Source organism: Triturus cristatus, chromosome 11 (genome assembly GCF_964204655.1).
Source record: "Triturus cristatus chromosome 11, aTriCri1.1, whole genome shotgun sequence".
In the NCBI taxonomy this organism is placed as follows: domain Eukaryota; kingdom Metazoa; phylum Chordata; class Amphibia; order Caudata; family Salamandridae; genus Triturus; species Triturus cristatus.
In genome coordinates, this window is record NC_140594.1 from 1,017,352,584 (window position 1) to 1,017,365,193 (window position 12,610).

Here is a 12,610-nt window from a genome sequence, read left to right on the forward strand (position 1 = left end):
CATGTTTTATGCAATAAATAGGATTTCATGTATGATGTGGTATTTACAAACATGGAACCATGTTAATTGTATGTACAACAAAGATACTACTCAGAAAATTAGTTGCTTAGATGTTCATTAGAATAACACTAAATATTCACTTAGGATAACAGCATTTGAATGAAGACAGAATAATATTGTTTTAAGTAAGTATTTGGAACATATTTTTGATGAGAAAATATAAATTCAAGTCATTGCAGGCAGTTGACACCTTTTAAAGAACCTTTCTCTAGACGATTTGAGAATATCATGTACCTCAAACTCAAGATTTATCAAGGAATGATATGCGGATTTTTCTTGCTATAATATTTCTCTTTTAACCACATAATGGTTCTCAGTGACCATCACAGTCCTACAACATAGGAAGTTTAATCGTAGAACAGAATATTAACACATTTGCCCCATTTCAGTCTCTGTTCCGATGCCTGCATGATTTTTTCATTAGCCTTTATGTAAAACTTGCAAGCCACGAATAGTGCATATGTTCGAAAGAGCCAGTCTGCTGTTTGCAGCTTCAAAACATGTTCAGATCCGGTAAAACCTGGCTGAACATACTTGCTGGTTACTAAAACTATCTAGAAAAATACTTTTCCAACTTCCGTTGATTGTTTATGTAAATGAACTTCTTTCTAAAAAAGAAACGCCCAAACATTTGCATCAAAGGTCCCATCTATAGACTTAATGCAGCGCTTGATTTGGTGTGAAATTAGCTTTGAGAATGATTATTTTAACCCAATTGTTATGCTAGTTGGTTCTCTTTCTAATTCTATAACTGTTAAGAATAATTCTCAATTGGTTGAAAGCATTCTGATGGATTTGTTATAGCTTAATGTGGATCAAAGACTTCGCATTATCAAAGATGGTCACTACATAAACTGAATTCTAATTCAAAGTAGCATTTTTCGCTTTTTATCTATTTATATTATCTTCATTTTGGCTTTGGAGAAGTGCTACAAAACACTATTTTTCAGGAGTCCTTCGGAGTGATACAAACAGTGCTGATATCATAGGAAAATTAGTGAACAGCATACTGAAGAATGGAATATTATGGTAGGAGCTCTGTGTTACATGTAAAGATTATCTATTTGAAAGCATTGTTCTATATGAACCACTGAGATCTAAAACAAATGGGCTGATTTAGATTTGGGCGGACAGGGATCTACTACAATCAGGTGATGGACTAAAGTGGAAAAATCCTAACTCCAGTTCTACTGATTAGACTTAATTTGTTTTCATATCTTTTTAATAATTAAAATGTTCTCTATTTTTCTAAATTGCTATGACATTTTTCTTTTGTTGTTTTTAACTTTGTTATTGTTAGTGTGCTGCAGAAATACTTTAAAGATTGCTTCTAAGTTAAGCCTTACTGTTTCTGTTTCAAGCTGATGTAAAACCAGATTTTCATTTTACATGAGCACATTTTATGAAGAGTCACTGGTAGGCACGCAGAGTAGTTTTGATTACTAAAAGGCCCATGGAGCATTTAAAATGAAGTTCCTTTCTAAAAGAATAATTCAAAGAAAAAAAAAATTTCTGGTGACTGTACACTTAGGTTTTGTATGAGAGAGATTAAGAATTTGAGTATAACACTTCCTTTAAAAATAATTTTTAGTGTTAAGGTGAACAGTATAATTAGTGACAAAGGGGCCTATGCATCAACCAAACGAATACCGATTCCTTAATAGCGAAAATTAAGGAATCGCCATTAAGGAATCGGTAAATGGCATGCATCAACAGATTCGCTAAAATTTAGCGATTCCTTAAAAATCGCTAAATTTACCGATTCCTACATAGCGGGGCACGCAAACTCCCCCTAGCAAATAGCGAGTTCGGTAATACCGAATTAGCTAATAGCGAGTTCGGTAATACCGAGTTAGCTATTACCGAATCGGTATTAGCGAAATCGCAATTTGCCGCGTCGCTCCGGGAACGTGCAGATGACATCACCAACCAGGAAATACTGCTGCCCCACCCACATTGCCTCGACAGAGGAGCAGACAGGAGCTGGGAAGGAGGACTGCCTGTGCAGAGTGAGGCCACACCGACTCTGCAAATCCAAAGCCACAAACATCATGGCGCAGGAAGTGCCATCCAGCGCAGAGTCTGCACGCAAACGAAAGCGTAAATTTTCAGACAGGGAGCTCGAGTACCTAATCGAGGGAGTCTCCAGCAAACACGACCGCCTCTTTGGCAAGCTGTCCCTCAAGGTGCCTGAGCAGGAGAAGCGGCGCATATGGCTGCGCATCCGTGAGAGGGTGAATGCTGTTGGCGTCACGACCCGCAGCATCGACGACCTCAAAAAAAGGTGGTACGACCTGCGGAAGCGTGCCAAAGAGAGGATTGCGGAGAGGCTCCGGGAGGCGAGCAGGACTGGAGGCGGAGCATCCACAGCACCAGCCAACACAGCCCTGGAGGACCTTGTGGAAGGGACGATAGAGCGGGAAGCCGTCGTGGGGGTGACCCAGATGGACACGTCCGGCGCAGCCACAAGTGCCCAAGGTAAGATGCATGCATGTGCCCACACCCAGCATAGCGTAAATCCATTTCCATGCCCCCAGCCCGATCTCAGTGTGTCTGCAGCTCTGGCACAGACAGCTTAACACATGACACCAGTGCATCTTGGGAGTTGTAGTCTAGTCAGCCCAGTGTGCATGTACAGGCGTAAATCCAATGACCATACACCACATCAGTTGAACATGGATGGAGACTGTTCATGTAGTGGACCACAGAGGGAGATTAATGTGTACAACACTTGTAGTTGTAATTATCCCACTAACCATGCACTGTTTCACACACAGATGCATCACCTGGGGATTCGGACGACAGCAGCCAGCTGGTCATATCGGAAACACCCGTCGAGTCAGACCAGGAGACAGCGCAGGACGCGCTTGCATCGCCAACACCTGCCACCCCAACAGCACCACCTCCACCAGCGCCACTAGCTACGGCACCTCCACTAGCGCCACAAGCTACGGCACCTGCACCAGCGCCACAAGCAACGGCACCAGCCAAACAGGCTGCAGCTACTACAGCCTCAATAGCGCAGAGGCGCAGGTCCCAAGTTGCGCCCTTGCAGGAGATGGGAACAACCACCTCGCAATTGGCACCCAGGCAGAGCACATACACACCACCTGATGCACCACCTGGAGGTGCTAGACGCGCACGGCGGCACAGGGCTCGTCGCAGTTCCATCTCCTCAGCCGAACAGGATGTCCCAACAACCTCTGCAATTGAGGAGAGGATGCTGCGTACACAGCGCATGCAGGGGCGACATGTGGCTAACATTAGCTGCAATATTGTGTGCCTTGCTAGGGAGATGCGTGCCATGACTGCAGCAGTCACGGACATGAGCAAGGCGGTCAGGGACATGACCACAGCGGTTGCAGAGGGCAATGCTCAGCTCAGGGAGGAGGTACATGAGCTCACCCGTGCCACGAGGGAGGGCCATGAGTGCCATAAGAGGAGTCACCGGCAGCAAATGTTGCGTACCTCCGCCGCTACCAAGGCCATCACACGGCACAGCAACAGCACCGCTGTGTTGGCACGCCGCTCAGTCGCCCTGCAGGTGGACCTTGGGCACTTCTGCGGGGATGTTGCAAAGTCACTAGGACACATCACCACTGCTGTGGAACACCTTCAGAGCAGCACATGCAGTGCTGCTGCATTGGGAGGGGATGACACAAGTGAGGCTGCCTCCAGTGTCAGCAGCGTGTCACTGGCAGAGGCCAGCACCAGGCGCCGCAGTTCGCGTGCCTCCGCGGGGACAGGCCGTGGTGAGGCATTGGATACACCTGAGCGGAGGCTTGGGGTACGTGGGAAGCGCCACTAGACAGTTGGACATGCATGCAGGACCATGGTGGGGCAACCATGGCCATCCAATCACTGTGTATGCACAGGCGTGACTTTAAGGCACCTTTTATTTACAATGATGCAATTGGAGCATGATTTACAATGCTAGTTTTGTTGCACAATCCTCAGTGCTACTGTGCATTAAACAGTTGCACCCCAAACCAACTTGTAATGTCTCATTTCCCCATGTTTCAAAAATTATGTTGCATAATATATGTCCACCTCCTATGGCCCTCTGCTGTGTTTGGGATGTGTGCCTGTCGTCGTTGGGCGGGTGGTTGGTCAGCCCGGTGGTCGTCATCCCTGTCCACCTCTATTGGTATCCCCCTTCTGGTGGCAATGTTGTGCAGCATTGCACATACAGCAATTATCCGACAGCATGTTTCTGGTTGGTATAACATGGCGCCGCCAGTCTTGTGGAGGATACGGAAGCGGCTCTTGAGAATCCCAAAAGTCCTCTCTATCACATTCCTCGTGCTGATGTGTGCAGCGTTGTAGCGATGTTCCTGCGGGGTTGCTGGATTTAAGTATGGGGTGAGTAAGTATTCCCGCAGGGCGTAGGCACTGTCACCTAGAGGATAGAAGCATAGACTTCGCATTGGTGATGTACATACATGTGTGGTGTTGGTGTGGGGAAGCGTATTTCTACGTACCTAGCAGGAGTCCCTCTCCAAATTCTCCGTTGATTAGTCGCCTGTGCATTCCACTGTTGCGGAAGATGTATGAGTCGTGTGTGCTCCCCGGGAATTGTGCCACTAGGTCCGTTATGATGTTCTTGGCATCGCACACAACCTGCACGTTGATCGAGTGGTATGACTTGCGGTTCCGGAATATGTACTCATTTGCAGCTGGAGGGCAAATGGGGATATGCGTGCAGTCGATGCATCCAATCACATGTGGGAATTGTGCCACCTGGTAGAAAGCCTGTTTGGTGCGGTCCAACTGCTGTGGGGTTGTGGGGAAGCTGATGTGTGTGTGGAGCATTGTCAGCATGGCATCTAGGAATTTCCTGAAGAAGCGTGACAGTGCGCTTTGCGAAACACCTCCGGCCACCGCAATTACACCCTGGAAACTCCCTGAGGCCTGTAGGTGCAGGCTGCATAGGACCTGAACGTGCGCAGGGATTGCATTTGTCCGGTGTGTCTGGTGCTGCAGCAATGGTTCCAGGTCTGCAATCAGGCGCATGATCATAGCGCGATTGAGGCGATACTTCTGGTACACCTCGTCCTCATTCTGCCCGAGCAAGGTTATGCACAGTCTGAAAACTCGCTCCTGGACCCTTCTCCTGCGCTGTCCTGCTGCATTGATCCGCATCCTCCTTGCAAGCACGTAGAGGGCAGCCATTTTGTGGGAGCCAACAGGGTCTCCTGGGCCACCTTTAAGGGATTAGTGATTGCCTCAATCATTTGCACATGTAGGAAACATTTTTGCATTGTCTTTTTTTTTTTTTGTAACTTTACCTCCAGGTTTTGATTCCCCTTATTTAGCTCTGGCAAAATAGCGATTTTAGGCATTTTCGTTATTAGCGAGTTTTGTTGCATTGGGGTGCGATTCGTTATTTGCTATTGGCACTTTCCGGGAGCTAATAGTGTTTCGGTAACTGCTAATTCGGTATTTAGCGATTCGGTAACTTAGCATTTTTGGTATTACCGATTCGGTATGTTAGCGGATATTTATTTAGCGATTTGTTATTTGCTCACGTTTTGGGTTGATGCATTGGGATTGGGGATTTGGGACTCGCTACCGGGAGCTAATAAGGAATCGGTATTTTACCGACTGGATTTTGGCTTGATGCATGAGGCTGTACGTCTTATATCATGACTGTCAAGCTGTGTTCAAGTTGTGAAGTGAACAAACAGTGTAAGGGTTATATCTTTGATAGTAAAAGAAATACATTGTATTGCATTATGAAAGAAATCCAAGAGTATGACAATGAAATTGGCATTAGGACTGGAAAATATGTTCTGGTTTAACGTTTGGCAGCTTGGTGATCACTGGGCCATTGTGTTGGAGACAGCATGTTCAGCATACCAGAAGCCACAGAAAAAGGACATTTTGGGCCACTGTATAGATGTTGTGAGCCACTTAGGGCTGAATTAAGATGTCGGTGTGCCTGACTCCAACGGCACGTTGCTGTCGGTCCCAGCGACATCTGCCCCTGTGGTCTGCCCACTGCATTACTATGCAGCGGGCACAGGCATGAGTTGGAAGGACCGTCCGCTGCCTTCGGAGCATTGGAAATATTTCCGATGCCATAATGACAGCAGAGCCAGCCTCAGCTCCGCTGTCGGAAGAATGATGTCATTTTCCGACATCCTTAAAATGTTGACCTTTCCGACATTGACCGGCTATCAGTACATGATTTTGGGGCCCTCTTGCCCCCTGGCCATGTGCTATGTTGCCTGGGGGCAACCTATGGTGCCCCCCTAAATATCCCTGTAATTTGTCGCAGGCACTAATAAGTGGTTCTAGCCCGCTACGGTCATCCGCCTGACATTTGTAATGAGGCCCTGAGTGAGGAAAATAGCCTGTGGTCGGTTGTCTGGTGACGTTTGTCTGATTCCTGGAGATGAACCACCAAAACGGGGATACAAATTTGGGAATCAAATAACTGATGTCCTGATGAGCTGAAATTGCATTTTGTCACACATAAAACGCATAGTTTTTGTAAAAATTACAGGTTATACAGCAATTGTTTGTGTGTGGTCATCTGTGTTAAGATGTACGATAAATATGTCCTTGCATACAAATTCATACAGGTTACCAGCTCAATGTATTACCCAAAATATTTCTAATGTTGTGTTGATTTTTAATTGTGCAGCACATGCAACTAATGCGCAAATTCTGTGTTTTGCTTGAGCCATGTCTCCTACTGAAATTATGCAAAATATGAGAAATCTAATAACCATACTTTGTACAAGACTGCAATTGTGCAATAGGCATTTTGGAAGACTACATTGTCTCTCATTATGTAGGGGACATGTAAATCTTTTTTCCTATCCAAGACTGCCATGGTTTCCATATTAGAATCAGAAGGAGTGAGTTTGGGATTGACACAGCAGGGAAAGTTATAATGCGAGGGTGGGGTAAATATTAGTGCTCTGGTTGAGTGTGGGGTAATGTGGAGAGTAAGAGATGTGGGATGGTAAACAACCTGTCCCAGTCTACCTGGGACACTATGTGGCAGTGGAAAATCTAACTTGTTGCTTCGAAGTACCATTTAGAACTCCCATTTTCTAAACTTGAAAATGTTTACTTTGCGAAGCTCAAAAAACTGAAATGTTGAAAGTTGGAAGAGAGGAAGGTAAAAGCAGTATACTAACTCATTCATTATGAGTTTGGATGTTGGTGTTGGGATGCCAGAACACCAAAATCGGCAATTCCTGACAGTACTCCAAACTAATGTGTTGCCTGGGTGGGGAATGGGCAGCTGGATGCAGGAGAACTGACCTGACCCCCTTTCCACAGTTTTTTCAAATTCTGGGAAAAAATCCACTGATATGATCTGTCTGCTCAGTGCAGGTAGAAGATATTAGCAAGTGGGGCAGCATGGTCCAGGTTGTCAGGGAAGAGTTGCCAAGTCTAGGGGAATGTTGTCTGCCCTCTCCCTGGTTTGTAAGTCGGACAGATGGGGACCAGGTAGAGCAGCTGACCACAGCTCAAAATCACTGGTGGGGTTCTGAAAACTGAAGCAGGAATGTCAATTGGTCACAATATCATGACCAGAATATCAATACCCAAAATATCAACAGGTAAATATGTTTAGATTTTCTTAGCTAACTCATATAAATATACCTTGATGATATATATGTCTTCGGGGTATGTAGCCATGGCGTTAAGTAGAGTAAATCCATGTCTTCCTCTGTGCACTCAATTTTTGGGTTTTGATATTTTGATCAAGATATTGTGAACACTCGATATTCCTGCATTCGCATGCCAGACTGCAATTGAATCACTGCAATAGGCTCCAGGTATGTTGTTTCAGATTACCACATACAGTGTTCTTTGCCATGGAAATTCCTAGCCCGGCAACTTCAGGCCTATCCATTTTCTACTTTAAATAAATGCTCAATATCCTACTTTACAAGTAATGTCGCAGTAATGTGTGATGGTAGAATTCCTGTAGTATGGCGACTGAGTAATACATCCAATTGTTCACCATAATGTACACCATACAGTACACCAGGAGGCTGTGGCCTTTGGCTTTATTTTAACCTCGTTCACACCCACATCACCTTTACATTTTCTGCAACTCCTGTTTTGTTTCCACTGTAATAGTATCCCTGCAATTATGTACACCCTTCAATACACTAAGTTTAACTGTACCTAGGATTTTACACTGTAAGTCAATATACTTTTACAGAGTCATCACCAACAAGAATAAGTCTAAATGTAAAAGCATCTTTGTATGGTAATGGTGATGATGACAGCTTAGCAGAGGATTGTACCTTAATCCTTTTAAGGCAGCAGAGGCAATTGAGCAGTTGCCATCAAGTCAGTTCAAGGGAGTACACGAAGAAATTGTAAATATTTTGTTGCAGATACTAGGTGAACTAGGTCTGTACGCTTTGGGGAGGTGGGTGCATCCTTTCTCCTTTTGGCTTGGAATTGTGCCAGGGTCCAGTCCTCCTGGGGGCAGGTGTTGCCATGTGTTGAGGAAGCCACTGGAATGGTGATCCCACTAACACCACTCACTTGCTTACTGGGTAATATTCCCAGTAAACTTGCTCAACTTGCCATTCTCCTGGTGAAGTGTTGCATGTCCATCGTGTGGCTAGGTATTAAAGTTTCACTGGAAGCTCAGCTGCTAAGGGACCTCTTGGAATTGGGGTGGTAGAGGAACAACATATGAGACAGTCGAGCACTGACAAGGAGGCAGAATAGGAAGTACTGATCTGGCCAAATTGCTTGGGAGATTCAATCAGGATGGGGAATTGAGTGCTGATAACAGCTCTGACACTGGGGGATAAATGTTCTGATTGATGTTATCTTTGCTGAGTTTATGGCAGCTTGAATGTGTTTGCTCGATGACTTGGTTTATTTCACATTTTATTCTATTTATTGTAAGTAATGCTTTGCCGTTGTGTCACCTGTGGGTAACGTGATTCCTTGTTTGTAACAATCTTTATTTTGTACTTGCTGGGATAATATGTGAAAAGCTGTACTCTTGCATGTAAGCTTCTTTGTGTTAATGTTCAGAAACTGTTAAAACACAGTTTAAAAAAAAAAGATTTTGTTGCAGAAGTTGGGATCAATTTGGAATTCTTAGCCATTCATGGATAATACATAGTCAGATTTTTTATTATGATCTTGACTTTGGCTATGAACTTGAGCCAAGAATCAGGTCTTATTTTACAACTCCACAAGTCATAAGAAGTCTAACAATCATGGCACAGAATAGGATTACACAGCTGAAAAATGTGTGCATGAAATACAAAGCCACCCATAGCAATTGATCAAGTTGAGTGGCCAGCAGTGTTACAAACCATTTGTGTGCGCAGTCTATTCTAAAATTATTTCCATAGACCAACACTTTCAGTATGAGTCATCATTTGGTGGCAACACCGCCATAGGTTACTGTCTGTCATGCATTAAAAATTGGTTGTGGACTTTGGGGATCAAACATTTAGAAAATGAACAAAGACTTACCTGAGTTCACTGCATACTTCAGTAATGTGGATTTTGTACTGTCTGTGATGCTGTACACAATGGGATGTCTAGGACACTCATCTCCCACGAGTGTATTTGGTTGAACATGATGATCGGAACTTCATGCCTTCCATGACAGAGGACCTCTCTATCTAAGGAAGATTGTTTACCATTATTTTCAAACTAGTAAACTGAGGTCATCTGGTGGCCATCTGTTGATACAAAAAAGGGCTTCCTCAAGACCTATGTTTCTTTTGTCACAACAATATAATCATATCAACAAGACTAGCAAAATTGATTTTATCATCGTTGTTTATGTAACTTCTTTGCATATTTGAGATATATCTATCAAATGTAATTAATTTCTTTCTCATTGCACCCGTGTAGGGGGGCCATGCTTTTTCATTCATAGTGGCAGAACTTGGTACTCTTTACCTCTCTCTTTGCATGAGCAACAACAGCTATTACCATATCACACAGCCTTGAAACCATGGCTGTTCACAAAATAATTCTTCTGTAGTGTCAATTCTCTACTTTAGTGCCAGGACACCTTTCAGGTGTCCGTTTGTACTTTAGAAGTGCTATTTGCATTACATTACAATCATGAGCAGTCACTCAAGAACCGAACCAGCAGTCATACAACAGCCGTGAGCAGAAATTGCCATGTCCCTTTACCCCAGTACCTATAATGATTTTCAGCCCAATAAGTTCATTAAGCACACCTCGTACCAGCAGAACAGCTTGCCATAGGTACAAATATAGTACTGCCTAAAAATAATTGTGAATATAAATCCATATTTCTCCTTCATTTTGGTGTAAAAGTATGATGTTTTGAATTTGCTAAGGTTCCTAAGAATATTACTGAAAATCTGCAACAGTTGCCAGGACTACTCATGGAACTCTTTTTTTCATTTCCATGTAGATCGCTGTGAAGGCATTTCTCCATGTGTGTACAATTGTTCATGCGAACATATATTGCATGACTCTTTTGTTTTCCACTAGGAAAGCATTTTTCCTCAAGAGAAATGCACTCTCCCAACATCCCACTAGATTTTAATCTGATTGTTTCCCAGGAACATTCTGGAAAGGGATTTAGTTTTGCCAAAAGATGGTGATAAATATCTCCATGGCCTGAATAGACCAAGCAAAATATTTGTATGTTAAGTGTGGGTGTTCCCAACTTTTAGGGAAATTCTTCCTCACCACCCTGCTTGGAATTTGTGTGGGAAAAACTTTTTATAAGCATAGCATCATGTTTTGGGGCTGTTAAAAGTAGTTTAGTAGTCATTACAAAAAGGTATGTTTGCAGTATTTGCGTGAATTAGCTGAACTTACATATGCAAATAACTTTGAGAGTTCAGTTCAATATGAGCACTGACCAACAAACATTTGCTAAGCCAGTGTGCGCTAGCCTTTCATTGCGACCAATACAAGAATCATGATGATTGTCAGCCATTTCCTCAAATTCTGTGTGAGGGACAGCTTAGCAATGCCAAAAGGTGAAAATACAAGAGTATTCTACAACCAACCACTAGTTACTCAGTCTGCAAACGAAAGTTGGCTTACTTTCCAAGGGTGCTTCACTCTCCTAGTGGCTGCGGATGGTTGGTTAAGGCTTATGGTGTTGTGAGCCTGAGTAGTGGTACAATGCAAGACAATTATCTAAATAGAAATAAAGATTAAAATATCTATCCGGAGTTGCTGGGTTACATAAATCAATATTCTTTAATATTATGTCAGAGATATCTTTATGTCAAAAAGGACAATTAGCAAAATGTAAATAATTTTAATATACAATGAATGGTGTCATGTTGAAACTATAGTGGTAAATTAAGGATCCTTAGTTGTCCAAACCATAGGCCCAATTTACAAAGTGTTTCTCTGTCATAAATACATATTCACACCAGGAAATGGGTTTATAAATGGCTGACAGGCATTCCTAAATTGGTACCTAGGGTGTACAAGGGTGTAATTCCAGAGTAAGTGGTGGGAACTGGGTGTTACAAAGCGTGGTTAGCCTTGTGAGTTTTTGAATGCCCAACGCCACTTATGTTTGTGAACATTCATCACCTGATCTTCAACGATTTTCCTTTATGGAATAGGTCAGAGATTAGCTCCTAAAAAGATATCAATTAAATGTCACTCCTTGTTGGGAAGAGAAACAAAACAACCCCCCCATCTAAAAAAACTTTGTGAGGTGTAGAAGAAGGGATGTATGCATTGTGCAAAAAATGGAATGTTGCAGTAGGCTCTGGCTTCCCTCTAAGTCCCACTGTACTGTATCTCTAATTCTGCATTGAAGACCACTTGCATTATCACTATCATAATTATCATCATCAACATCCTCAAAAAAAAAATTCAATGGAGTAAGAACCCAGCAATCATACTCTGCTTACTGCTATAAGCTAGTTTTAGTTTAAGGTCAGTAAGCTTGTTCAAATATTAATGAATAAACAGCCCACGCATACCCAAAGAAGAGATATAATGTCTGGCGAGATCCGCTATGGTTAGGTGGTAGAATATTTTGGTGCAACCTCTTATGAAGAAGGCCAGAGCTGTTAGATGCTCATATAGCACCCTGCCAAACACTGTGTGGAATGGACAGCCAGAACAAATTAGGACTAGTGAATTGCTCTTCCCATTTCAGAAGGCTTGAGCACTCTTTTGTGTAATTATGAGACTGGTTAGCTGAACATATTTTGCAAGAACAGTTTTGCAATAAATTATGGAATGGTGAAATATATATGTTTTAAAGCCAAACTAGTGACTTGAAGGCACCTTGTAGAATTCTCTGGATATCTATCTATTAATCTATAAATGCTTTACTTGTTGATGTTTCAAACATTATCTGGACCATTTTCCAGCTGGCTCTCACAGCACCAGTATTTCTGACTCAGGATGAAGTGGTATAGGGAATTAAAATTCGCTAAATGTCTAGAAGCATCAGCAGAATGGGCCAAGATGTGGAAGATTAACATTTGTCTACATATAATGAGGGAAAATCTGAAACGGGTCAATCCCGAGTGCACAAAGCACGTCAAACACCATACAAAGGAGAGGTTCATAGTTGTAT

General features: G+C 43.0%; 1 long non-coding RNA gene across 1 annotated transcript in view; it reads right to left on the bottom strand.

Moving 5' to 3' along the window:
• The window catches only part of LOC146785843 (uncharacterized), a 240,640-nt gene that overhangs the window by 100,068 nt on the left and 127,962 nt on the right, over window positions 1–12,610 (bottom strand). The window contains exon 3 of the long non-coding RNA XR_014970819.1: window positions 9,538–9,749. This is a non-coding gene — a long non-coding RNA (uncharacterized LOC146785843). The remainder of the gene's footprint in view (window positions 1–9,537; window positions 9,750–12,610) is intronic.